The sequence below is a fragment of the Cydia fagiglandana genome, chromosome 14 (assembly GCF_963556715.1).
Source record: "Cydia fagiglandana chromosome 14, ilCydFagi1.1, whole genome shotgun sequence".
Lineage (NCBI taxonomy): Eukaryota > Metazoa > Arthropoda > Insecta > Lepidoptera > Tortricidae > Cydia > Cydia fagiglandana.
The window spans coordinates 10634042-10661280 of NC_085945.1; the positions used below are offsets into that span (position 1 = coordinate 10634042).

Genomic DNA, 27239 nt, shown 5'->3' on the forward strand with positions numbered 1-27239 from the left:
TTATTTAAACATTTATACCTACTGCAAATTAATTCTATAATAATGCAGTAAATAATAATTAATAAGTATGTCTATCATTTTGATTTGGAGTACGATGCAAGTATCATAGGTTTAAAAAGTTTTAAGAGAGCTTTTTGAAAACCTAATGAAGTATAATAAGATTTAAGCTTGATACCAAAACTTATAAACTATTATAAAAATTAAGTATAAACTAGGTTTAAATATATTTTTAGACAGTATTGATAATTTATCTGCTATATGGTTTATATATTTTATTTTAGAAAATAGCGATATTTTTTTGCTTGAATTATACGCAACTAACCTGCAGTAAAGCGGAATTCATAATTAATTCCGCTTTAACTTTTGAAATCGGACATAATAATCCCGGACGACCGAAACACGTGTAGCAAACATTATTAATTTAATTAACACATTCATTGCCACCCAGCCAATCAAGACGTCCGCCCTAGGCCACAACAATTTCGTCATACAAAAGCAGTAGTACCACGATCCCGACTATCGGGTCGTCCGGCCTGGGAACGAAATCATAAAATACCCGATAGTCGTGTCTTCGGCACTGAATGTGTTAAGGCGCGCCAGGCCAATAATGGCAACGGCTCAAATTGTTTATAAGCTTCATATACCGGGTGTGGCCTGTAACACGAGCAAGTAATTAAAACATAGATTGTCTCCTCAAACGGTGACACTTTTGTTCAACAACTTTTAAAAATTATAAAGTGTTTTGACTTCCTATTTTTCATACAAAATAAATATTATCTTCAATGGACGCCATCGCCGCGCCATATCATTGTGATTGACGTTGCTTGTCATGCCTTAAACATAACAAAATTCGCAATACATTGCGTGTTAAAATAATTTTTAAAGTGTATAATACTAATAATTAAAAATCAAACCACAAGTTATTTTTAAAAGTTGCTGAACAAATGTTGGTCCGTATGAATGAGGAGTACAGCCTACAGTTAAATTTTTTGCTCGTATTACAGGCCACACCCGGTATAACGGTCTCCTGTACGGATATAATGGTCGTTCTTAGACGTAGACACGTGACAGCGTGATAAAACGGTGTCCGTCATTTTCTATCCCACGGTGTTAAAAAGAGACAGTTACTTTATCGCCTAGATAAAGCTATCCATAATACGCCGGCTGGCTAGTATGTATGTAGCGCGAGGTCCCAGGTTCGAATCCTGGTAAGGGCGTTTATTTGTGTGTTAATCGCGAATATTAGATTTTGTTCCTGAATTATGGATATTACCCATGCATCTAAGTATGTATGTATTTATTTATACAGGTAAGTATGAATATCGTCGCCTAGTACCCACTACCCATAGTACATGCATTGCTTAGTTTCGGGCTAGATCGATCTGTGTAAAATTGTCCCCAAATATTTATTTGAATCTTTACAATATGTGCAGGCGGATTTAATATCTAAAATAATTCAGATTTAATTATCATACCTAATTATAAATTATTAACTGAGAGGTCAACTTACTGACTTATTAAATATTTAAATTAATTTACTGCAGCAACCCAACCCGCAACCCGCATTGGGCCAGCGTGGGGACTATAGCCCAAGCCCCCTCGTGCCTGAGAGGCCTGTGCCCAGCAGTGGGTCGTATACACCGTGTTTTTTTTGTTTTCCGTTAATTTCAAGGGTGCATTCCTGAGCTTAAATCAAGTGACTTTCTCAAAGACACCGATATTCTAATTAACTCCATTTCGGTGATAATCAATATTTTTTTTCCTATAAGGCCTCTACAAGCGTGTACACTTGCCTTAGGGTCGGTTTACATATTGATTAGAGTTTAGAATGAGTTCATACATTTGCTACTAAACTTAAGTACAATCTCGGTCGATCGATGTTCGAAATGACATTGATATGTCACAGATTTCAATTGTTTGGTTGAGTTAAATGTAATGCCCGTCTTACAATAACGCTACATGCTACATTTAATTAAATTTTGAATGAATTTAAAAAAAAAAACTAATTTTTTTTTTAATAAACTATAAACGTACTTAACCATACCCCGATGTTAACGGAATTCAATAAAAACACGGTGTATAGGCTAAATATTTTTTTTAAATATTTTACTGCAAAAAATATAGTTTCAAAATTCGCATTGGGAGTATTTGTCCACAGTACTGGCACTGGCATACATTGTATACTTGTATAGACGTATTAGTTAGTTCACAATTTGCAATGCGACCGCAGAAATCCAAGTTAAGTCCGCGTGGTAGTTCGGTTATTTACTGGTTGTTTATAGTACAGGCTTGCTACTAAAGTTCGTTTTTTTGGATTACAAAGAAGGTATAATATGCGATCTTGAAATGTCTTTTAATTTAAAAAATGCCCTTTAAAAAACAGTAACTATTACTTATGAAAGCGACCACGGCGATCCTCTGAATCTCTGTAAATATATAAAAAAAATAGTAAATTATATTACGTTGTATTTTTTTATTTAAAAAAATGGTAACATTTATAATATTTCCTATTTGATTATTTCAGATAAGAATTCTATCTTGTTTCATACTTTTTAGAGCGCGATTTGCAGTAGTCGGGTTTTTGTTTTTGAACTTTTTTTTTAAAACATGTTTTTCAATTAAAAGACACATCAAGACTGTTTATTACCTTTTTTCTAATGCTAATAAAAACGAACTATAGCCGTGTATCAGTTCACTGCAAGGCTGGCCCATATACAGGTTGATTCAGGAGACGTGAGCAGGACTAACACTGCGCATTTCGTAAATTATAAGCAACTGTTTCGTATCAGTATTAGTGAGATTAACGTTAATTTTCTAGTCGTGTTGAAAAAAAAAGTTATTAATATATTTATGACATGCATGGTCACCCTACAATTAGAATACCGTCGTTGCGCTTACCAAATCTGATATGTGCGAGATTTTAATCAAATGAATTAATACTACTAAACTACCGATATTCTGTGCCAAATTGAATGTCATCACGGTCTGGTTACTTTTGAAAATTCGTATCTCACTCAAGTTTGACAGTTTATTTTCTTCGTAATCATAATGCTGTCATTACGGTTAAAGAGGTTTTATGTGTATTAATTTGGTCTTGTAGGGTGACCATGATTGTAGAGAATTAAATTTGCCCTCGCCAAAAAGCTAGAAAATAGGAAAAAGTGTGGTTGTTTCATCTAAATATGACGGTGATCGATCAATTATCAGTTACTGAGTGTGCAGGATTAGTCCTGCTCACGTCTTATGAATCACCTATGAATGACATATAATTTTTAGGATTATTGTTCTTACTATTACACGTCTATTACAAAATGTCAAAATCATTCAACTGTAACAAAACGTATTATCTTCAAATTATTGTTCTTTAATTTTATTACACAAACTCGAACGTTATTAAAAATGATCATATCATATCATTTATTCAATGCCACATAACAATGTGCCGCAGTAAAAAAAAGTGTCAAGCTAATTTTGAGTTAACGCATTCACTGCCAGAGGGGGCGTGGCCTAGGAACAAACTTGTATGACAGTGAACGCACATCACTAATAGCATTTTCTTGTAGGGATTTTGTTGGGCCTTTGTTTACGTATTAGTTGGGCAACCGTTATATTTGGCCGTACGATTTGCTGGAGGGCCCTCGACAAAGGCCCTCCCGAAGATTCCCAACAGAGGGCCATAAGAGTAATTTTTTCGTTGGGCCTATTTAAATAAATCATACAATTATTCAACGGTGGTGGTTTTGGTTGGGCCGTGGTTGGGCCTATACACATTTGTTTGATGGTTGGTTAATTGTTACATTTGGCCGTACGATTTGCTGGAGGGCCCTCGACAAAGGCCCCCCCCGAAGATTCCCAACAGAGGGCCATTAGAGTAATTTTTTCGTTGGGCCTATTAAAATAAATCATACAATTATTCAACGATGGTGGTTTTGGTTGGGTCGTGGTTGGGCCTATACACATTTGTTTGATGGTTGGTTAATTGTTACATTTGGCCGTATGGCTTGCTGTAGGGCCAACTGCAAAAAAATAAAAAAGGGCAATTTTTTCGTTGTGCTTCTGTCTGCAAATTCAACAATTACCCAACGGCAAGTCAGGTAGGTCGGTAGGTAGTCGTGCACCAGGTTGAAGGACCAACACAGTTTGTCCCACAAAGGGCCAACATTGTAACTTTAACGTTGGGCCTTGTGTTCTAAAGGATTCTTACAATACTACCGTAGGTAAATAGTTGTATAATTTATAGTGTGCCTACAGTCTAATTATGTAATGGGCTTTTGTTTACGAGTCCTACAGTTACCCTACGTTAAGTAAGTGGTTGTGTAATACGACGTTGGGCCTTTGCTGATAAATATTACAATTACACTACGGTAGGCATTGGTTGTATCCACATGAAGGCCCTAGGCAGCAGTTTGAGCAGTTGTTGTTAATCTTCTCTGTGTCGTTCCAATTTTAGTACATGTACTGCCACAGCAAGTACACTTACTATACACTCTAATTTGTATATATACTAACAGCACTTCGAAACTTCGTAAGCGAGATTTATGTTTTTTGAGATTTAAATTGAGAAAATGTGGGTAAAATACAATTTTTTAAATTTATAAATAAATTTTATAGTTATAGCTATTAGATTTATAAGTTACTTTAAAAAAATATTATGATTATATCCGGAATAATCGAGAAAATAACTATAACTTCGATGTTTGGAGACAGTAACGCCATCTAGTGACGCCACAAGCAAACTGAACTGGTATTGTTGGGCATCATTACCACAGCCAATGTTGGTAAATGCGATATTTGTGCTCACTGGGCCAACGAATGTTATCGTTGTTTAGCCATCGGTACCAAAATACACAAAGGCCCATTGTTAGGCGTCAGTGCCACAGCCAATGTTGGTAAATACGATATTTGTCATCATTGGGCCATCGGGTGATATCTTTGACTAGCCAACGTTACCAAAATTCACAATGGCCCATTGTTGGGCATCCGTGCCACGGCCAATGTTGGTAAATGCGGTATTCGTCACCATTGGGCTAACGAATGTTATCGTTGTTTAGCGAACGGTAGCAAAATACACAAAGGCCCATTGTTGGGCCTCAATGCTACAGCCAATGTTGGTAAATGCGATATTTGTCGTCATTGGGCCATCGTATAATATCGTTGATTAGCCAACGTTACCAAAATAAACAAAGGCCCATTTTTGGGCATCAGTGCCACAGCCAATGTTGGTAAATGCGATATTTGTCATCATTGGGCCATCGGATGATATCGTTGATTAGCCAACGTTACCAAAATACACAAAGGCCCGTTGTTGGGCATCAATGCTACAGTCAATGTTGGTAAATGCGATATTTGTCGTCATTGGGCCATCGGATGATATCGTTGATTAGCCAACGTTACCAAAATAAACAAAGGCCCATTGTTGGGCATCAGTGTCACAGCCAATGTTGGTAAATGCGATTTTTGTCATCATTGGGCCATCGGATGATATCGTTGATTAGCCAACGTTACCAAAATACACAAAGGCCCATTGTTGGGCATCAATGCTACAGCCAATGTTGGTAAATGCGATATTTGTCGTCATTGGGCCATCGGATGATATCGTCGATTAGCCAACGTTACCAAAATAAACAAAGGCCCATTGTTGGGCGTCAGTGCCACAGCCAATGTTGGTAAATGCGATATTTGTCATCCTTGGGCCATCGGATGATATCGTTGACTAGCCAACGTTACCAAAATACACAAAGGCCCATTGTTGGGCATCCGTGCCACAGCCAATGTTGGTAAATGCGGTATTCGTCACCATTGGGCCAACGAATGTTATGGTTGTTTAGCGAACGATAGCAAAATACACAAAGGCCCATTGTTGGGCATCACTGTCACTGCCAATGTTGGTAAATGCGATATATGTCATCATTGGGCCAACGAATATTATCGTTGTTTAGCCAACGGTACCAAAATACACAAAGGCCCATTGTTGGGCATCTGTGCCACAGCGAATGTTGGTAAATGCGATGGTGGGCCAATACAAAATTAATGTTGGCTACGGAACGAACCTCATCCCAACGTTTTCCATACCGTTGGCACCGTGGGCCCCAACGAAAATGCTACTAGATGCGTCGGTGGCAGTGAATGTGTTATCCTGTATATCGGCATTTCGCACTGCGACCATATAAATTCCATTCAAGTAGGTATTGTACATGAGTTACGGTCTGTTCGGCCCGGGCTCACGCTAATTAGCGTCCGTGAGTCCCTAGAGCGCAGAGGGCCTACCGCGAACCACGTTCGACGTGTTGCCTCCCTGTTACACTTGCGTACGAATTTACAAAAGCGACAGAGAGACAACACGTCGAACGTGGTTCGCGGTAGGCTTTCAGTCAGACAACGAGTACACGTTGTACGAGTAGGTACCCATGTTTCAACCGTAATATTATGGCATTACGGTTGACATTTATCCATGCACTTTTGAACGCCACTGTACCTAACTATAGTTTGGCACACTGATTATCTTTCATATACCTACAGGTTGTAACACAAATAGTGAGGATCTGTTTAAGGTTTAAGGGCATATTTGGTAACGTGTTCTTATTATAAAAACGTAGCCGAAAAAAATTGTTTTTTGTTTGAGGGTTGACCGACCAAAAAATTGAGGGTTGACCGACTTGGCCCCATTTTATAAAAAAAATTGAGGCAAATATTTTTTTCATCTTCTTTTTCCTAATCAGAGGCATCAGAGTACGGTAGGTACCGAATTAGCCCTTAAACGGATCTCCACTGTTTTTGTTACACCTTGTATACCTACATCAAAAGTACGGCAAAATTGGAATAATATGGAATTTAGAAGTATGGAATATAGAAATAATATGTAATTACGTAAATGTTTCAAACGAAAAGTGTTATAAATATATAGCTATAATCAAGATAACTAAAAGTTAAAAATACCTATCAAAATTTTGCGCCCTTGGTTCCGGGTACCAAGTAGCCCATCACGCAGGCAGCGTTCCCGCGCTGGATTGCTTTGGCCAACTTTTGTAACAGTATATCCCAAGATATAATAGCTCACTATAATAGCATACTGCCCCCCCCCCCAAATAGAAGTTTGTATTGCTGACTGTACATTCAAACGGACGCTATAAAGCTCAAAAATGGCAACGTTTCTTCAAACGAACAACATTTCTTCATTTGTAGTCTGCTTCTTTCACACTCATGAAATATTCATATAAGCGATGGCTTCCCTTTTGCTTAATTCATGTCATTTTTGCTCGACATTACGTGCTCAATTGATCTTAATGAGACAAAATTGTTACTATTTCCATTTCGTTTTCGTAACGTTTCTTCCGTATTTCCGTTAACCCCTTTATTCATAAAACTTTATGGTCTATTCCTTTCTTGCAAATATATAAGTCAACATGACAGATTAAGACGTAAACTTGAGTTACTTTGACCCAATGGAGGGTTACTTTGACCCACATGAAATGCTCATTTAAAAGGGTCTAATAAAAACATAACAATGTCAAAGTTTAGCTAAAACCAATCTGGCACATTTCCATAATTATAGTGCAATAATATAACCTGGACCGAGTAAATCTCAATGGCCAAAGTAACCCTCCAAGGCTAAAGTAACCCGACTTTACGGATAGTTTATAGCAATTGAGTATTGTACGTTGTAGCGCGTTTAAGAATAACGTAATTAGTCTTCAATGTACACTAATTGTCTATTCGTATGCACTTTTTGAAATTGGTTCCCATTTTGGATTATTCCATGAAATTGTCTACCGTTTTCCCGTACAAACGCGAGTTTTTTGAAGATTTTCCAGGTATAGGAGTTTCGTTTTCTGTACAAATGGTCAAAAATATAACCATAAAAATAATCGTTGGCTTTAAACGCCGTAAAAAAAGTTCTAATAAGGTAAACGTACTAGAGCTCGATATGCTAATGCACAATAGATGACACCTTGCTGTCACCTCTATTGACTATGACTTAAGTTTCAAGATGACATGTACTGGGACCGCGTCGAGCGCCAGTACGTTTACCTTATACGAAATAAAATCCGTTTGTACGGGACAGCCCGTGGAATGCTCCTTTTAAAGGATTTAAGCACGTTTAATATGCATGGACACGTACACTCAAGAACTGCGACGCACACATCTACATATTGGCAAAGATATATGTAACTCCGTATAAGATAAATAAAGTCTAAGAAAAAAACGTGCCTCGGAAATCAAGAAAAAGTCATTCTCGAATAGATGGCGCCATAACCTTTGGCCTATTCTCGGCTAGATGGCGTTGACGACACCGATTGATATTTAACAATTTTAACATATCAGTGAAAGGACATGGGTCAGTATGGAACAATATAAATTAAAAATCATTTATCCGTAAATATTTTTTGATTAATCTATACATTTTCAATTTTATTTTAAGTTTTAATCATGTGTCGATAGATGGTACCTAGTAAATGTACCGTGGCTACAAAATTGACTATGGCAATAGCCCTCTATACTATCTATTCTCTTTGATATTGGTTATACATCCTTTAAAACAAAGTCCTCCGCCGCATCTGTTTGTGTGTTTGTTTGTATGTTCGCGATAAACTCAAAAACTACTGAACGGATTTTCATGCGGTTTTCACCTATCAGTAAAGTGATTCTTGAGGAAGATTTTGGTGTATAATTTGTCAACCCGTGCGAAGCCGGGCCGGGTCGCTAGTATATGTATTCGTATAGATAATACCGGCATGGAATTTTTGTAAGAACCTGTTGTTTTGCTGCTGAATAAATCAGATATTTTATTTTTTGCACATTTTTGGATATTTCTGTATGAATATACTTTTATCCGGTAATATCGAGAAACTTACCTATCATAATACCTACAACATTACTGATTGCGGACCCTAATTAATTATCATCATCATCATCATCATCATCATCATCTCAGCCATAAGACGTCCACTGCTGAACATAGGCCTCCCCCTTGGACCTCCATTCGCACCGGTTGGAAGCGACCCGCATCCAGCGTCTTCCGGCGGCCTTAACAAGGTCGTCCGTCCATCTTGTTGGTGGACGTCCTATGCTGCGCTTGCTTCCGTGGTCTCCACTCGAGCACTTTTCGGCCCCATCGGCCATCTTCTCTGCGCGCAATGTGGCCTGCCCATTGCCACTTCAGCTTGCTAATACGGTGGACTATGTCGGTGACTTTAGTACGTTTACGGATCCTCGCATTTCTGATTCGATCACGCAGAGAAACTCCGAGCATAGCCCTCTCCATAGCTCGTTTAGCGACTAACCGACCCTAATGAATGCAATCTGTCAATTAGGCAATTTAGGCGAGGCCGAATTAGTAGGCTCTTACGTGATTCCCGGAATATTGATAACTCATCAGTATGTCATGATATTATTAGTCCTATTATCATCATTCGACGAAACTATAACAAGATTTATTGATTTAATTGAAATGTATATCTTTATCGGGCGTATATCAAAGAAATTCGAAGGGGACAAAAGATATGGCACGTCGCGCGAAACTTGCGACGGAAGAAACGGCCATTGGTTGTTTTTAACTTTTACTCTGAAAATTATATATGTAGGCACTTCTGTTTATACTTATGTTCAGATCCCTCAGCTGTATCATTAGCTATTTTAATACTAAAATTCTACTGCTATTGTATGCAGGGCAAAGATAGTTATACAACGGAAAATAAATGAATATTACTTAGACATGTTTTCGTATTTTTTGACCTTTAAAGGTTTTAATTGTAGGTCTGCCCTTGAAAACATAGTCTAATTTCCATGTTATTTTATGATGGCATTTGGCCTTGGTTCAATTATGTAAACGCTTAAAACGCAATTGAAATCTACAATTTTGCGTCGTGCTTTCTTTATTGAATTGTGTTTTTTACAGTTACATACGTAATAGGTACCCAAGTATATCTATTATGTACCTAATTAAAAAACTTTTTAGTGTAACAAGGTTTATTTAGTTTATGATAAATAGTTTAATGAAATCACTTTTATTAAGTCACTTGGTTATCAATACAAAATATGTGACGTTCCACAGAAAAAGGTACCTTATGGCGGCGGGCGCTTACGTCGCATAGCGCCGCAATAATATTGGAGCGGCATTAATAATAGCGTAAGCGCCAACCGCCATAAGGTACCTTTACCCGTGGGACGTCACATATGTATATGGGTTATGCGCCCAGCTACGCCCATCAATAATTTGTGACCCATTAACTAATACAAGAACTATTTCAAATTAATAAATACTAAACAGATTTTAAAATGTAACTAAGTACTGATAATACCAAAAGTACTTGGAGCGGTTTTACAACTTTAACTTTTTTAAACTAGGTACGTACTAAATTAAAAACCAATGACTTTAAGCATATACATCCGATAAGCTATAAATGGTACTTATTTATTACCTATTCGTTCGTCCTTATATCTCGCTATAATAGCCGTTTTTTAAAAATGACATCATAAAGAAACTAATAAGAACTGATTATTTATTTAAGTTTTTTTTTTTACTTAACTTGTCCATATTGGTCAAAAATTATATGCGATAACAATATCTATGAAGTAAAGAGCGAAATTTTGTTTAATACTATAAGCACATGTTTATCAAGAGATTTCTCGAACGCTCTGAAGCTTAGCATAGCACATAAGGAGAATAACAGATCGATATAATGCTACTTTACGACACAGAAATTTTACGAAAACGTTACTATGATTTCTTTCTTAATCCGGTGTAAAGGACGAATCTTTAAATTCTTTAATAGTATTTGTCATTGGCCCAGTAAAAATTTGTAGGCAGATTTTTATTTGGTTGGCGATTTTATTTATGGTCAGATTTTGATATAATTTGGGGAATAGATAGAATTCCCTATTCTGTATATATGTATATATGTATATTGTATATTCTGTAATAAGCGCAAATCCACTGTAAGTATGAGTATGTCCTAGGTATAAAATGTTCCACTTAGTTACGAAAACGTAATAGTATGTACTCAACGTAAAATATTACATGCATTTTTTTGACCCAAATTGCGAACCAGCCAAATTATATTTATTTATTTATTTTAAACTTTATTGCACATAAAAAAGAGCACAACAGGCGGACTTAATACCACTACGGGTATTATCTACCAGTCAACCATAGGGAAAAACAGAAAGGCGCAAGCCAACAAAAAACGTAGCTTTAAAGCGAAGAAAACATTCTACATACCTAGATATACGCCTATTAAAAAATAAATAAATATAATATGTTTAGGTAATTATATTACCTTTTGTTTAATATTTTATCCACATCTAACAAAAAAAAAACAACAAAATAACAATCGGCCCGTGTATTTGAAAGGTAACCATCATTTTATCCGCGAAGCTCGATGTCAACAGCTTTAATCTCGAAGAAGCAAAGGCCGCCATTCTCTTTTCATTAGCAAGGAGAGCTCTAACAAAAGCTTTCCACATAATGAGATATGTCCGCTTTGAGCGCTGTAACGTCTTGCACATTTGATAAGACATTCCTGGAACTTACGGCGCGATTCGGAAAGTGAATTAGAGATTAACTAGATAAGATATAGTAAAGATATGTGACGTCCGACGGATAAAGGTACCTTAAGGCGGTTGGCGCTCACGATTATTAACGTCGCTCCAATATTATTGCGGCGCTATGCGACGTAAGCGCCAGCCGCCATAAGGTACCTTTTTCTGTGGAACGTCACATATTTTCACTATTTCATATCTAGTGAATCTCTAATTCATTTACCGATTCGCGACGCCAGCCGCCATAAGGTACCTTTTGCCGTGGAACGTCACATATCTTTACTATTTCATATCTAGTGCATCTCTTATTCATTTCACGAATCGAGCCGTTAATTGTGATTCTTAGAAAAAGAGTTTTATTTTTTGCCTATCCTTGACTCATCCAAGTATGGAGTGGTATATCATGTAGTGTGTTAGTTTTAAGCAGTTGGTATTAAACGTAACGTCGAACAGACTTGTTGTTTAACTTATGGTAACATTCCATTTCTAACCGCAGCTGCATTACTGTCAATTTTACTACGGAAATTGACAATGACAGCGACGCGTTCAGTACCGGTCGTGCAGCTGCGGTTAGAAATGGAATGTTACCATAACTTACTCTGGCTCCGCCGCTACCCCGGGCTTCAGACGGTTATCCTGCCCAGAGCGCTCAGTGGAAATTGTATTTAAATCTATAACGTATTTTTGTTTTAATGGTGATCATATATGAGTCGCTTAACTGCAAACTCGGGTAAATCCATCTGTCAGATTATGCGATTTTGGTATTAAGAAAAGGTAATAGGGGAGCTATTTGCTGAGAGGGTCGAATGGATTTACCCGAGTTTGAAGCTAAGCGACACATATGACTAAAGTAGAGAATTAACTCAAAATAGAGGAGAGTTTTAACACAAAGCTTTACACATAATGAGATATGTCCGCTTTGAGCGCTGTAACGTCTTGCACATTTGATAAGACATTCCTGAAACTTAATTGTGATTTTTAGAAAAGTTTTATTTTTTGCCTATCCTTGACTCGTCCAAGTATGGCGTGGTCTCTATCATGTATTGTGTTAGTTTTAAGCAGTTGGTATTAAACGTAACGTCGAACAGTCGACTTGTTGTTTAACTTATGGTAACATTCCATTTCTAACCGCAGCTGCATTACTGTCAATTTTACTACGGAAATTGACAATGACAGCGACGCGTTCAGTACCGGTCGTGCAGCTGCGGTTAGAAATGGAATGTTACCATAACTTACTCTGGCTCCGCCGCTACCCCGGGCTTCAGACGGTTATCCTGCCCAGAGTGCTCAGTGGAAATTGTATTTAAATTTATAACGTATTTTTGTTTTAATGGTGATCATATATTACTAAAGTAGAGAATAAACTCAAAATAATACTCGACAAACAAGTTAAAAAATCGCAATAAAACAGATTAAGAAATAAATAAAAATTAATAAAACTCGACTTGTGTAAGAAGAAAGCGCCGTAATTAATAATTAAGAAGACAGTGGAAAGAAAACTTTATATTAATTTTAATTAGCACATTTTATTTGGTCTACCATTTGCGGATTTTTAATGGTACTAATTTATTTTACTGACTGGCAAGGAGTGCTCTTTGACAAAAGTCGTCACCACAGACAAAACTTCCTCCATACTGAGCATAGTCGCGCTACCCTCTCTGCCACGCATACGGTAATTTTACTCCATGTTCGAGTCGAAAATGTCTTTGTGTGACGTCCGTGTCTTTGAACGGACCAATCACGGCACGGGACTTCGCTCACCTCGTCCCGCGCACCCTCGCATTTCTGGCATCTTCGGTTGCATGAAATAATTGCTCTAAACTCGGTCTAGGAGATTCCTAATCTATGTTCGTCACTAAAGTAGTCTGTGCGAAAAGAGAAGAGTCGTGAAATGTATGTATTGGAATACAAACACAAGAAGAAGAGATTACGCAATTATAAACGATTTTACTACAAATATTCCAAAAATGATTTCCGTAGATGCAAAAAAAAAATTAATACCTACACTAAAATATTTACATCATCCTTCCTGGATTGAGTAGCATTCCAAATATTTCAATAAACGATGTTCTGAAATTTGTCATTGAAATAATTGGTATATAATTGGTACTGATATTTTATTTGACTATAAACTGCAAAACGTAATTCAAGACCAAAAAAAGTAAGAAATGTTGCCACTTTTTTACTAGCGCGTCTTGTATTTATGTAAAAATAAATAAAAAAAGTACTTTTTTAAATGGTAGGACTAAAATTACTAATAAATAAATTATCTTAGCGTAATTATTTATCAAAACTAATTTACTATTTTACAAACGAATTATTGCAGTGGCAACATTGTCTTACTTTTTTTGGTGTGAATTACAGTTTACATCACGTACGCATTATTGCTATAATTATGTAAGCTGTATGTAGAGACACTATCTCAATGCATATGTAGTTACCTAGTTATAAGATTTTAATAAAGCTTTCCAAGGCCATTTAAAAAAGAAAAAAAAAATGTTTACAAACTAGATGAAAGCTTAAGCTTAGATATTATTACATTATTTGTAAGGTTTTCGCTTGTCATGCAGAAAAAAAAACAAAATATTAAATAATGCACAAAGTCAATACTTATCCCCTTATTCATAAAACTTTACGGGCCTGATTTAGTTAAATTATGTTTTATCCCTTTCTGACAAATATATAAGTCAAAATGGCAGATAAGGACAAACGATTATTAGCTAATCAAGTTTTGTAGCGCGTTAATGAATAAAGAGGTTAGTCTCTTGAGCAAAAATTTAATAGCTACAAAGGTTTTATTTTAACTGCTTTCTTTTTGATAACAATATAGCTTTTTTATGCTATTTAACAGCTGCATTATGCCTCGTTGGTCTTATTTAACTTGTTTAAACAGAAACTATTCTTAAAGCACGAAGCTGGATATTAATACCGGGTGTGGCCTGTAATATGAGCAAAAAATTTAACTGTAGGCTGTACTCCTCGTACTGACCAACATTTGTTTAGCGACTTTTAAAAATAACTTGTGGTTTGATTTTTAATACACTTTAAAGTTTATTCTAAGACGTAATGTATTGCGAATTCTGTTATGTTTAAGGCGTGACAAGCAACGTCAATTACAATGATATGGCGTGGCGATGGCGTCCATTGAAGATAATATTTATTTTGTATGAAAAATAGGGAGTGTAAATAATTCATAATTTTTAAAAGTTGTTGGACAAAAGTGTCACCGTTTGAGGAGTACAATCTATGTTTTAATTATTTGCTCATGTTACAGGCCACACCCGGTATACATTCGTAATATGTATATTATGTATTATATAGGTATTGACACGATATTAGACCGATGAAATAACAACCTTAGAATTAGATACAATTTATAATTATGTGAAAATAAAATGATTTGCCATATGTGATAAACTGAGGAAAATATCTATGGCAACATAGCTCTCATTACACTTGAATAAACAAAACAGTGATCAAAGGATGTAGCGTACAGCAATACCCGTGTAGCCTTGATGCAAGCGGGCCAAGTTAACCGGGCCAAGTTTAGAACCGGGCCGGGCCAGGATAACCGGGGCGCGCTCAAGGCCAAGTTCGCCTTCGAACGTTCTAGAAGGTGCTTACTGACGCATGATGTTGATGTAAGGTTACAATGGAATAGGGATGTTTCCTGTACTTAAAATAAATTAATTCAAACCGTGCACCAAATAAAGCACCAGATAATTAAAAAAAAACATAGATAGCAGCTATTTTTAAATACAATTTGTATTTAATAAATCGGATTGAAATATAAAAAGTAGGTAAGTTTACCGTGATGTCACTACATTCATTTTCATATAAATTCCATATTAGCAAATCGTTTTGACAGTTCTAAATAAGAAGCTGATTTGACTAACTAGTAGGAATGTAGCCTATGAGGGGAGTCTATGAAAGTTTGTCAGTAGAGTTGAAGCCATAAGAGATCCAGACCTTTGTGAGAATTGTAACAGAATAGAAGACCTAGACCATATAAGTAATTATAGAATGCACTAAAGGCCAAAGTGAGCGGCTTGTTATTTTAGGAAATATTTTGGACAGTATCCATAAATATCTTGCTTTCTCAACCGCTAACGGAGGAAGCTGAGAAAATGTATGCTTGATATCATAGATTTATAAGGCATAGATACCAAGTCCGTACACCCCCAGTGAAGCCATTTCAAGTGCGACGTCACGTCACACTCGTATCATCGTATTCGAACGGCCCTCGCAGTACTCAAAGTCAAATCGGTCTGTGTACACCTCCCGTTTAAAAATCAAAAACTACAGGAAAGATGGTGGTTTGTACAGTGAATGGGTGTCACAACACATCATATAATAAAAACAAACCGCCTGATATTATATTTCAAGCGAAAGTATCGAGTTTAATGTGATATTTTTACATAATCGTAAATACAAAAATCCGAATTTTCTACAGCCGCCATTTCTAATAAATGTTGCCAGTGTAGTGAATATTTTGTAGTAGACATGACGTATACATTCTAAAATAAAGACGCTCAATTAAATTTCATTCTATTATTATAGAAAATAATAATTAAGTTAATTATTTAGGTATTTAGTTGTTTTTTCTTATTTTTATTTTGTGTAATATTCGTTTCAGTTTTCTGACTGATCTGCTTCTGTCTGCGAGATGGAAGGAAAAAATTAGACTAAGTAAATTGGAATGACGCAATATGGAAACATTGGAAACCGACTAAACACAGCCGAATATGCTCTGTCCTATTTAAATTTATTCTTATTATTTTATGCACATTTATTAAATAAAAAAAAGTTAAACTTATCAGCTGTCCTATTTCACAAAGTACAGAAATGCAATAAATCCCAAAATTAACAAAAAGCTTTTGCTATCAAATCGGATCTACACACTTCCAAATTATTAATAACCAAGTGTGGATGTTGTTATAATTCCCCTACTTTGAGAGAAGTAATTGAATACTGGCAACATATTTTGTATATATGTGTGTGTTTGCTGAGCGTAAAACACGAGCGTTCCACGCACACATCGATCGTGTTTCGGCTACCCTTTTGCCAGGTTAGCCGTATGGGGACTATCTGTCTATGCGTTATTAGTTTAAGCTTGATATTACGTGTTAATATGATGAGTCCTGTTCAGCATCTAGTTTGTGTAATTTGTGTTGTATGTGTTATTTTTATATTCAATTACGATGTTAAATAAAAGATCATTTTGCACTTAGTGATGAGGATAAAAGATCATTTTGCACTTAGCGCTGAGTGTTAGTTATACATTTACATTTCTATAAAGTAGGCATAATCACCATGCAAAAAAAAACAACGGGTTGCACTCCGGGAGTGCCGGCAGAAGTGAAAACTCAATGAGATTGCACAGCGCCGCTAAAGAAGTTTTCACTTCAAAAAAACATTTGATAATATGATAAAAATACGCCGTATTTTAAGGCGTTTACAAAGATCGAAGAATATATAGTTGGAATTGCAGGTGTTCCTCCGCATGCAGTATAAACTGAGTTGGATCCTACACTAGTTTACATTGTTGTATGTTCATATTATAAAAAAATAGACATTGGTTTGTAAATACAAGACAGACCCGTTGAATGCTTCAGCGAACTGTGCTTCACGGCTTGAAGAATTAACATTCGGCCCAATTCGAACTTTAAGATACGTCAGTTCTCTAGAAAAGATATGGATTAGATATTTCAGTATCAAATGTGACATTTCTTCAAAGAAAAACGTCACTTTTGACACTGACATATCTAATCCATATCTTTTCCAGCTCTATTAACTGACGTATCTTACAGTTCGAATTGGGCCGATTGAAAGTTGTTGCGTAAAAAAGTTCAAGAATTACGACTACCACGTATCGGAAACGATGCGCTGGAAACCGCTGGCAGTGGTCAACTCATGGTTGACCGGTTGCAGAAAAACATTGGGTCTTCGTATACAATTACGGACCTTATCCCAATATAACCCAATCGGGGTTACATTAGACATCTCACAGGATTTTTTTATACGATTAGAATTAGATGAGGGTCAATTGATCTCCGCTAGAAGTACGGGCGGTCGATTGCCTTAGAGTTACATTATAAAACTTAAATTGAAAAACACCAGTCTCGTGGTGGACTCACGCTTAGACCGAGCCGGGGCTGGGACGAACGGAGCTTCCGACGCTTCGTTTTTTATGGAAAGCACCACGTGATCGGGTGGCGGATTTGCCCTAAGGCCCTAGTAGAAGGCATTAGGGGCGGTAGTCCATAAATGGCGACTGAGTATGAGGCGGCTAGTAGTTACTCGTACTAGGCCGAGCCTAGGGCGGCCAATACTGCCAATCCGCCACTGACGTCATCAGGCCGCGTAGCCAAGATGCCAATCGCTTACGGTCCGTAGCGATCGAAACGCAACTGTCACTGTCGCACTAATATGGAAGAGTGATAGAGAGGCATCATGCTTTTCGTTGTCGAAGCGATAGCGATTGTAACCTTGGCTAGGCCGGCAGGTCATCACCGATCAGCCGTAATAGAAAATGTGTCGGACAGATCGGCCCGGACCCGGTCTAGCGTGAGTCATCCTTTATTCGTCGTAGACAAACAAGAATGTTTTCTCCGAAAACATAATAATCCAAGCTCACCTTGTCTTAACTTTAGCCAACTTTATATCTTTCTTCCGATCACTAATCTTCGAGCAGACGCAAAACTAAACTTTGAAGATTCTTGTTTTTTTTTTAAGCTCTGAGACTTGGAGATTGGAGATGTCTTTTGAATAATAAATACAGAATATAAATACCAAGTACGACGACAAGGGCTTTCCCGGCTACGCCAGCCACGCCCACGCAATGTAAGGCTTCGTCTTACTGGCAGCGATACCACGGAATAAATCCGTACACGGCGGGAAGAAGTTGATAACTCGAGATATTTTGTTGAAGAAATTTGAACTTAAAACTACATAAGGTTCCAATTTCTTCATTTTTTTCCCGCGAGTTATCAACTTCCCGCCGTGTACGGAAATAATAAGGTAGTACTTATTATTTACTCGTATTCTGTGGTATCAGACAGAACAGAGTAAGTACGTACGTACAGAGGACACTCGACAAAACCGAAGTTTGACAGCGATCCAGGGACTATCCTTATCCCTTTCGGCTAAATAGGGTTGTTGAAATTCAAGTCATTATCATATCAGTGGTCGTTCACGCCAAGGGACGTCAAGTTGTGCCAGCCCTAATAATTGCTCGGAGAAATGCTGAGCCTGATGGAGCCGAGAATGCTCGAAAGGAAGAGCGTTGCTCCACTGACGTTACACGATAGGTTTATTCATGAAAAATAAATATTATTTAAATATGCGATGTGGGCGATGTATCTGACAATTTGCTTGGTAATTAAAATCAGTAACGTTCGCCGTCGCTTTTTACTGACGCGATTATGACTATGGAGGGTAGAGGTAAGGAGAAAACTCTTTTATGGGAGAATATTTGCAAAGGTGTCCAGCTCCAGCTGTCAGCTATAAAAATCAGTTCCAAATCTCTTCAGAGTAGCGGTGTCAATAATTTGAAATATTTTATCAGATTCTAGGTATTGTGTCGCCACCTGTGATTTGACAATTATGACTTGAGTCTATAACTATTGCCGTTAAGGCTATCAGTTAAACGCTATGAATTGGCTTCAATTATATAGGCCTAATAGAGGTCACTTTATAGTTTACTGACAAATATGTGATCTTAAAAACTTCACTATAAAAATATAAACGATCGCATGATTATTTAGATGACTCGGTGTAAGTAGGTACTAGTTATTTCTATCCCTCCCTCCCTCCCTCTCTATTAATTCACTTCTAAATCGCTATGAGCTTAACTCAATGCCGCGGCCTTACCCAAATAGGTATACACATTTACTCACACAACTGCGCGTAATATGTTGTTATATCAGCTAAAATATACTTCAAATTATGATTTCTTCGAAATGGAGTCGCTTCAGAATATTTAGAATTTAATAATTTAACATTTGTAAAATACATTAAATATTCTTTGTGAGAGCTCATTAAGCTTAATCTAATGGTAGACGGTAAAGAAAACATTGTAAACAATTAGTAGGTAGATAAGATAAAATGAGATTAGACTAAATGTTTCAATACAGAAATATAAATAAACGTATTCTCTCGGAAAAATAATTGTTGATTTTATTTTTAATTATTCTTTTATTTCGTTGGCTTGTAATTATTTTAGTAACACGTTCAACAGTTTTTCTTGGATTTGTAAAATTATAAAAAAGTACGGTACTCAATGTAAACAATTGTATTTGTTTTGATATTTGCATGTTTTTCCTCCAATTGACGCAAGTTCGCAGAAGGAGGCTAGTAATTACTTAATAAAAAAGCTATTTGTTTGCCTAATGAAGAAGATCAAAACATCTGTTACCTTTACGTTGTAATTCTGACAAATGGTGGCTATAAATTCGTCCCCACTCGCAGTTTCCGGCCAAATATCGGACCGCATCTGACATTTATTGGCCAATTTTAAGTTGGCCCTGAAGTAGGTCGTCAAATCGTAAATTAAGACTTAATTCCGTACAATTTCGTGCTTGTTTTTATACAGAATGGCTTAAAATTATACTCTGTATCTTTAGGTATTTAATTAACAGTAAATAAATAGTTTGTACATTTTCGAGTAGTTATAACATTTAATAATCATAATCATAATCATAATCATTTATTCGATGCAATCCATGGTGTTTATAAAGGTGTTTAAGTTTCATTCAGTACAGCATGGACCCTACTAGGGCGTGGCAACATATTATACGTAAAAAAAGTAAGATATTTAAACATTCATACATTATATAACTATTTATAATTTGTCAAGCTATTTCCGTCAGTAGAGAAAAGCGGTAAATTTGGAAAAATGTAGGCGCGAGGAGTTCGCATCCCAAAAAAGGTTTAAATTTCTTGCCTTTTTCTACTGACAAACTTGTTTGACTGTCTATATTTATTATTTTAGGTAATTAAATAGGTCACAATATGCTATAGTCCATATACTTTACTATTTAATTGTCCATAAACTCTTGCAAAGTGTATGGGCATTTGGTTAAAAGGTAAGTCTTGAGCTTATTTACAAAGCTATTATATTTATTTTCATTTTTTATATACTGAGGGATGTGGTTATATATTCGAATGGACATTGAGTAAGGGCCTTTGTTGAAGAAATGTAGGTTAGCGGGAACTGCTTGTACAAGTTTATTGCGGATACGTAAGTTATGTAGTTGTGGTATGGGATTTTGGGGTAGTTCCAACCAAATACAAAACCGAACGACCTGACTTTAACCTACATTATTTCATCGTGTAATGTTTTCATCTACCCTCAATTGGCTTAAGGAACCATTTGAGGGTAGATTTTGTTTACTTTTATTTAAATACCTAAAAATACAGACTATAGTTGAAGTTCATAATTATAACAAACGTTTGCGTTTGTGTATAAATGCTAAATGATACTTATTAATACCTACATATTTAATATTTTGAAGATAACACGTTTTGTTTTAGTTAAATGTACAAATTACAGTAAAAACCATTAACATATATATGTATGGACTGGCCTTACGGGCACTAATTGTGTGCACTAATGTGACCTGGTCCGACCATTTCCCACTCATGTTGCAGTGTAATTTGAAGCTACTTACACCCAGGTTAAATAGATCAGTTGACGTATCAAATCAACACATAATATGGGGAGGGAGAGGGTCGGAGCAAATAATTAGTTATGGCGCAGAGTGCAACAGGCTGTTGAAATGTATTGACTTTCCTATTGAGTTTACACATTGTGCAGATAAATATTGCAGTGAAATGAGGCATAGGAAAGTCCTGGATATTCTGTATAGAAATATTGTGTCTGCCCTTTGTGTAGCTGCGATGCGAACCGCAACAAGGAAGCGTAAGCCCAAAAAACAGGTAGTAGGGTGGAATAGGCATGTCAGCGATGCGCACAGGGCCGCAAGAGAAAAATTTCATGAGTGGACACTTTGTGGTAGACCGGGAGTGGGAAGGTTATTTAATGAGATGTGTGAAACGCGAAGAATATTCAAATCACGCTTGAAATGGTGCCAGGACCATCAGACTCAAATAAAAATGAATATTCTAGCTTCACAGCACTCCAAAAAGGACTTCCGGTCATTTTGGAAAGCCACAAACAACATGAAATTTCGACCTTCGTGCCCTGTGAGTGTTAATGGCAAAACTGACACCAAAGACATAGCTAACACTTTTAAAGATCATTTCGTTGTCAGATCGCCTCTTGTACTGTCGCAGGATGAGATGAGCGATGCTGAGATCAACGACGTGGAACCTGGACCGGGATATACTGCTAAGGATGTATCGGAAGCAATTAAATCTATCTCCCGAGGCAAGTCCCCAGGGCACGATGGCCTCAGCATCGAACATCTCCAAAATGCGGGTCCCCACATCTCAAGAGTGTTAGCTTTGTTTTATACGTTGTGCGTAAGGCACTGTTATTTGCCTGAGGATATGATGAAAACTGTAGTTATTCCTGTACCTAAAAATAAAACTGGTGATTTGTCTGACACCAATAACTACAGGCCTATATCCCTTGCCACTATTATTGCTAAGGTATTTGATAGTGTGCTTAATGCACAGTTAAATAAGTACGTGAGCCTTAACCCCAACCAGTTTGGTTTTCGACCAGGGTTATCAACGGAAAGTGCAATACTGTGCCTTAAGCACACTGTCAAATATTACTTAAACAGAAAGACGCCAGTTTATGCGTGCTTCTTAGACCTGTCTAAGGCTTTTGACCTGGTTTCCTACAATATCCTATGGAAAAAACTAGAAGCCATTAAACTACCTAATGAGACCATACAAATTCTGAGGTATTGGTATGGAAATCAGGTCAATAGTGTTAGATGGTCAGGTACTTTATCGGACCCGTACCGGTTGGAGTGTGGGGTGAGGCAGGGGGGGTTGACCTCGCCCACACTTTTTAACCTTTACATAAATGAGCTACTCGAGGCGCTCGGCAAAACTCATGTTGGCTGCCATATCGACACAGTTTGTCTGAATAATGTGAGCTATGCCGACGATATGGTTTTGTTGAGCGCATCGGCTTGTGGTTTGCGAAAACTTTTAAGTATATGTGAGACCTACGCCATCCAACATGGGCTAAAATACAATGTAGGTAAAACACAATACATGGTGTTTGAACCTACTGGTTATCGGATACCCAAGGTACCTCCCCTCAACCTAAACGGTAGTTCACTGGAAAGGGTGAGGACCTTTAAATATTTAGGCCATATTGTCACCTCAGACTTAAAAGACAACATGGATATCGAGCGTGAACGGAGAGCCCTGTCGGTGAGGGCAAACATGATTGCGCGTAAGTTTGCGCGCTGTACTAGGGAGGTGAAATTAACTCTCTTTAGAGCATATTGCACCTCCCTCTATACATGCAGCTTATGGACATACTACACGCAGCGGGCCTATGGGGCTCTCCGGGTCCAATTTAACAATGCGTTCCGGGTCCTGGTGGGGCTGCCCCGCTTCTGTAGCGCATCAGGGATGTTTGCTGAAGCACGCATAGATTGCTTTTATACGACTATGCGCAAGCGATGCACATCCCTGGTGCGCCGGGTGCGGGCCAGCCCCAACCCTATCCTGCGTTTGATAGCCGAGAGGTTTGACTGCCCATATATGAGGCACTGTGATAATATGCATGTTTCTAGAAGTACTTATTATGTCTAAACGCTACTTGGTATGTTGTACTTCTAGAAACATTATTTTATTTAATCAAATTTTAATTATATTTATTCTGTATATATAGTGATAAGTGTAAAAACTAACATAGCTATAAGTATTTACTAACAATATCTATGAGTCTGTAAAAGTTACTTGAAATAAATGATTTATTATATTATTATTATTATATTACTAATAATGGTACTAGTTTAGCGGTGTGACTCACGAATTCCAGCCTATCGTGCAGTCTAACGCAACTAGTTGCGACCAATAGCGCGCGTGATGCGAACTGGTCAACCAATAGCGCGCGTAATGCGAACTCGTCAACCAATCGCGCGCGTGATGCGAACTCATCAACCAATCCCGTTATACCGGTGTCACACCGCTGTACTGGCCCCTGTCATGCCTCATTATTATTGTCCGTAAGGCCAGTCCCTAGATATCTATGTCAATGGTAAAAACTCCAATTTTAATTTTTAACGATTATTTGTAAAAACGTGTAGAAAAGAAAAATATACCTAAAAATTCTTTGTCAACATAAATGTCTGAGATGCGATTCAATGTGGGTTTATTTGTGAGAAAAACATATTCGTATATCTTGCTCCTAATTTTGTGTTCGTAATATCATATTTGCGTTTTGCATTCTTCTTTAACGCATGACGAGTATGCGTCATTATAATATTTCTATAATATTTTTAATGTCGTGACATTTAGATTCACGCATTTTTGTAATAGAGTGGAATATATTATGTAAGGCGAAATTCTCGTTAACACGAAATAAAATGCTATTCCTAAACCCTCTATAACTCGAAATAAGTATTTAACCTCATTAAGACGAAGTTAACAACTATTTATCACTGTAACTTGAAGCCTCATGAATCTAAATATAACTCTCTAAGTCGATACGATATATGACGAAAACTCGATAACACGAACTTTTTGGCGTTTCCTTTGAGTTTCACTCACTGTATAATGTTATTTCGCTTGGTTATAATATTCGTAAATTTCGGTGAGCGATGACGCGTCAGTGTCGCATAATAGGTTTACAGGACGATCCATCACCGGGTTACACGACGTAAAGTGAGTTAAGGTCTAACGGCTCGATTCTGAAAATCTATTAGATCTCTACTAGACCTCAGCAAGTTACGATATGGATAATTTAAAGATATTTTCACCACACCAGCTCGGAAAGAATTACTTTGCACTTCAAAAACGAATAGCAAAGTTGCATTTTATCCACATGTGAGGCAAAGTAATCAAATGCAAATTTTGAGTTGTTTTCTTATGTCTGCTGGTAGAATTTACTTTTAAATGATGATTTTGGATGATAAATATTTAATAATATTCATTTGGATTTGATTTGGTTTGATTTTGTTTGATATTTAAAATATACATACTTAAAAAAACATAATTAAATAACTAACCTACAAAACTTAAACTATATCTAAAAATAAATAAAACTAAACTTAAAATAAATGATTATAAAATATCCACCTGCGGCATGGTGCCGTAGATGCTGGCAGCATTTCCTCGCTGTATCGCAATACTTATTCTTTGCGCGAGGAAGCTGCCAGATCTACGGTCACCAGTGGCGTCAGCTAATCTTTTTGATAAGTCCTTAAAAAGGCTAGACGCGTTCGGACCCCACGGGCCAAGGGTCTCGACACCAAAAGGTACGAAATTGTATTCGGGGCCGAGACCCCTATATTTGGTCTTTTTTAATTTTTCGGCCGCCTCTGCTGCCGCGCCGGCTTTTCCAGTAGTGCCGTGGAGATGAGACGGGGCTAGGGTGTCCACACAGGTGGCGTCCCACACCAGCACCCGACCCATCTTCCACGGAATTAGTGACATTCCGTCTGGCCTCTTACCATCGTCTCGTATAATACCAGGAGGCTCGAGAAGAGCCGGTACGTTGATGCTGGTAAGAGACCGGCGGAGAATATCGTTAAGCGCGGCGTGTCTAGAAAAGCGGCCGGCGCTCTTTTGGCAGGAGAGCCCGTGGTGTCCGAAGGCGTCGACGTCAGTGCCGCAGGGGCACCTATGTGGAGCACAGACCCGGACGCCGAGTCGCAGGCAGGCCGCAACGCGCAGAGTGTGCGGCTCCAGGAAAGTGCCGGTATGCGCCGACGGGAAGGCGTGCAGCCAGGCACCGGACTCCCTCGAACCGGCTGCTAGCAGTCTGGCGCGTGCAGAACCTGTACTGCGGCTTAAAAGACAGTCATAAGTAATTTTGCATTGTATGTCGTCCCAGGCCCTTTGCGAATTTAGATTTTCGGGAAAATCCTTACCCGGGCAGGCGATGGACCAGGCGTTTTTAGACTCCGTTAAGCCAGTAATCTCATAGTTTGGAGGACAGGACCTCAGGATATTTTACATTTAATATTTGCTTAGGGTTGGTGTGTTGAAAAATTTTGTTTCACTCGGGGGCAAATTTTGTTTAACCCTCGTGTTTTGAAACCCTCGCAACGCTCAAGATTCCATTTTTCGAACCACTCGCTACGCTCGTGGTTCAATTTTGGAATCTTTCGCTTGCTCGGGTATCAATATTAGCACGAGCGGTTAAACAACAACTTTGCCCCCTTGTAAATAAATAACTATTGTAAGATAGATATTTCAAATTTGACGTTTCCGCGATTCTGGAGGTCCTCTTGAACGATTTCGACAAGTTATGGCTTAGATATCCAAGTCACATCTAGTCGATATCTAATGTAAATCTAGTTGATCTCTATATCGTTTCTAGATCTTGTGATTATCTCGTTTCCCGAATACGCGTGTAAATGTAATATATACTTGGTCAAGCAAATCTTGTCAGTAGAAAACAGCGGCAATTTTAAAAAATCGCGGGTTAGCTGCTGCTAGGGCTGTGTTCGAATAATTCCAATATCGCGTGTCATCTGTGTTTTATCCGTGGAATATGGAGATGAAATGACAGCCATCTTGTTTGTTTACATTCTAAATCATTGCTATTTCAAGAGAAATTTGTGTTGTCACCATTATATACCAATATATTAAATAAGATTGTGCATGAACTTAGGCAAAGTACAGGTATCTACAGTGTACAGTCATGCTCGTTGATCGAAAATATTTGTAAAATTTGAGGTTGTATAACATATAATTACATGTTTTGGTTCGATGTACATTGGTGCTTTCCTTAGCGCAATACCTACTGCTCTTTGAGTGTTGCCCTATTTCACTTTGCTGTACATTGCTACTTACACTTTGCTTGACTGACTTATACAAACTGACAGACGCGGCAACGGAGTTTATTTTATAAGATGTAATGATATAAGTAAATACAGAAAACACACCTGACTCAGGAACAAATATCCGTGTTCATCACACAAATAAACGTTTGTACCGGAATTCGCACCCGTCGGCTTCATAGGCAAGATCCAGTGGCGGATTTGCAGTCTTTGCCGCTCTGGGCCCCAGGCCCTGTAACCGCCCCTTTCGCAGCACCCATCATATTTACTACATTTTAAGTTATTTCTTGTTATCATCAGCGAATTTTTTATCACAATTTACCGCCCCTATTTTTTGTCGCTCTAGGCCCGGGCCTACTGGCACTTAGGCCAAATCCGCCACTGGTAGGATCACTACTCACTAGGCCAGACCTTACAAACTAGAGAGAGCTTACAACGCTTGTTTACAAATATCGTCGTAGTAGTCCGGAATAAGCCAGGTAATCTTATTCACTCGAGGTCACACTATTTCAGTCCACCTACGATGTTGTTTTGGATGTTCTGTTCTAGGAAAGTCTGGTTTGACGAAGTCTAGTCTAGTGTTATTAAATTCGTACCTTTCGTACCTTTGGCGTGTATTTTTGATACCACCACATACTCTTAAGGACTGTATCGTTTGTTATGAATACAACTTTACTTAGCCGTTTTTTCTGGTATTATATTTTTATTAAAAAATTACACATATAGTTTAATTAGTGCTTTAATAATAAGTAACATTTCGTC

At 37.6% G+C, this 27239-nt stretch overlaps 1 protein-coding gene and 1 long non-coding RNA gene across 3 annotated transcripts in view; one reads left to right on the top strand and one right to left on the bottom strand.

The window, feature by feature from the left end:
• Positions 1 to 1960, bottom strand: part of LOC134670798 (uncharacterized) — a 46252-nt gene extending 44292 nt beyond the window's left edge. The window contains exon 1 of the long non-coding RNA XR_010099131.1: positions 1790 to 1960. This is a non-coding gene — a long non-coding RNA (uncharacterized LOC134670798). The remainder of the gene's footprint in view (positions 1 to 1789) is intronic.
• The window catches only part of LOC134670786 (synaptotagmin-10-like), a 192334-nt gene that overhangs the window by 9233 nt on the left and 155862 nt on the right, over positions 1 to 27239 (top strand). The gene's annotated exons all lie outside the window — the stretch shown is intronic.